Source organism: Arachis stenosperma, chromosome 4, assembly GCF_014773155.1.
Source record: "Arachis stenosperma cultivar V10309 chromosome 4, arast.V10309.gnm1.PFL2, whole genome shotgun sequence".
In the NCBI taxonomy this organism is placed as follows: domain Eukaryota; kingdom Viridiplantae; phylum Streptophyta; class Magnoliopsida; order Fabales; family Fabaceae; genus Arachis; species Arachis stenosperma.
Window position 1 is genome coordinate 118826153 of NC_080380.1, and position 2315 is coordinate 118828467.

Here is a 2315-nt window from a genome sequence, read left to right on the forward strand (position 1 = left end):
CGTTCAGAGTGTCAATCTCAAGAACTCATTTCTTCTGACTAGTCCCATTGTTCACAGGATTTCTTTCAGAAGTGTACATGAATTGGTTATTTGCAACCATTTCAATCAGTTCTTGAGCTTCTGCAGGCGTCTTCTTCAGATGAAGAGATCCTCCAGCAGAGCTATCCAAAGACATCTTGGATAGTTCAGAGAGACCATCATAGAAAATACCTATGATGCTCCATTCAGAAAGCATGTCAGAAGGACACTTTCTGATCAATTGTTTGTATCTTTCCCAAGCTTCATAGAGGGATTCTCCATCCTTCTGTCTGAAGGTTTGGACTTCCACTCTAAGCTTACTCAATTTTTGAGGTGGAAAGAACTTTGCCAAGAAGGCATTGACTAGCTTTTCCCAAGAGTCCAGGCTTTCTTTAGGTTGTGAGTCCAACCATGTTCTAGCTCTGTCTCTTACAGCAAAAGGGAATAGCATAAGTCTGTAGACCTCAGGGTCAACCCCATTAGTCTTGACAGTGTCACAGATTTGCAAGAACTCAGCTAAAAACTGATGAGGATCTTCCAATGGAAGTCCATGGAACTTGCAATTCTGTTGCATTAGAAAAACTAATTGAGGCTTAAGCTCAAAGTTGTTTGCTCCAATGGCAGGGATAGAGATGCTTCTCCCATAAAAGTCGGGAGTGGGTGCAGTAAAGTCACCCAGCACCTTCCTTGCATTGTTGGCATTGTTGTTGTTTTCGGCTGCCATGTGTTCTTCTTCTTTGAAGAATTTGGTCAGGTCCTCTAAAGAGAGTTGTGCTTTGGCTTCTCTTAGCTTTCTCTTCAAGGTCCTTTCAGGTTCAGGATCAGGCTCAACAAGAATGCTTTTGTCTTTGCTCCTGCTCATAAGAAAGAGAAGGGAACAAGAAAATGTAGAATCCTCTATGTCACAGTATAGAGATTCCTTGAAGTGTCAGAGGAAAAGAAGAGTAGAAGACAGAAGTAGAAAATTCGAACTTATCAGAGGGAATGGAGTTCGAATTTTGCATTAAGGGATAGTGTTAGTCCATAAATAGAAGGATGTGAGGAGAAGGGAAGTAATTTTTTGAAAATTAAGTGAAAGATTTTGAAAACATTTTTGAAAAACATTACTTAATTTTCGAAAATGAAAGTGGGAAAGAAATAAAATGATTTTTGAAAAAGATTTTGAAATTAGAAATCAAAAAGATTTGATTGAAAACTATTTTGAAAAAGATGTGGTTAAGAAGATATGATTGGTTTTTAAAAAAAATGGGATTGAGAAAATATGATTTGAAAAACATTTTAAAAAGATTTGATTTTGAAAATTAAAAACTTGACTAACAAGAAAAGATATGATTCAAACATTAAACCTTTCTCAACAGAAAAGGTAACATACTTGAAATGTTAAATCAAATCATTAATTGATAGTAAGTATTTTTTTTAAAAAAAAAAAAAGAAATTGATTTTAAAAAGATTTGATTGAAAAATTGATTTGAAAAAGATTTGATTTTGAAAAGATTTTGAAAACTAAAAAAAAAATTGATTTGAAAACGAAATCTTCCCCCTTGTGCCATCCTGGCGTTAAACGCCCAGAATGGTGCACATTCTGGCGTTTAACGCCCAAAACTATACCCTTTTGGGCGTTAAACGCCCAACCAGGTACCCTGGCTGGCGTTTAAACGCCAGTCTGTCCTTCTTCACTGGGCGTTTTGAACGCCCAGCTTTTTCTGTGCAATTTCTTTGCTGTATGTTCTGAATCTTCAATTCTCTGTATTATTGACTTGAAAAGACACAAATTAAAAATATTTTTGGATTTTTAATAATAAAGAATAATCAAAATGCAACTAAAATCAAATAACAATGCATGCAAGACACCAAACTTAGCATTTTGTATACTACTGACACTAACAATATGAGAATGCATATTAGACACACAAAACACTCAAGTCAATAGAATTCAAAGATCAGAGTACGGAAATCATCAAGAACATCTTGAAGATTACTAAGACACATGAATGAATGCATGCAATTGACACCAAACTTAAGATGAGACACTAGACTCAAACAGGAAATTTTTTGGATTTTATGATTTTTTTGAATTTTTTTTTGTGTTTTTCGAAAATTAAGTGGAAAAAGATATCAAAACTTCTTAATGAGAATTCCAGGAATCAGTGCAATGCTAGTCTAAGACTCCGGTCCAGGAATTAGACATGGCTTCACAGCTAGCCAAGCTTTCAAAGAAAGCTTCGGTCCAAAACACTAGACATGGCCAAAGGCCAGCCAAGCCTTAGCAGATCACTACTCCAAAAGCAAGATTGATA

At 35.6% G+C, this 2315-nt stretch overlaps 1 non-coding gene across 1 annotated transcript; it reads left to right on the plus strand.

The window, feature by feature from the left end:
- Positions 1-229: 229 nt before the first annotated feature.
- On the plus strand, positions 230-337 carry LOC130977609 (small nucleolar RNA R71). The gene has a single exon (XR_009085295.1). It is a non-coding gene; the product is annotated as a small nucleolar RNA R71 (small nucleolar RNA).
- Positions 338-2315: the final 1978 nt, after the last annotated feature.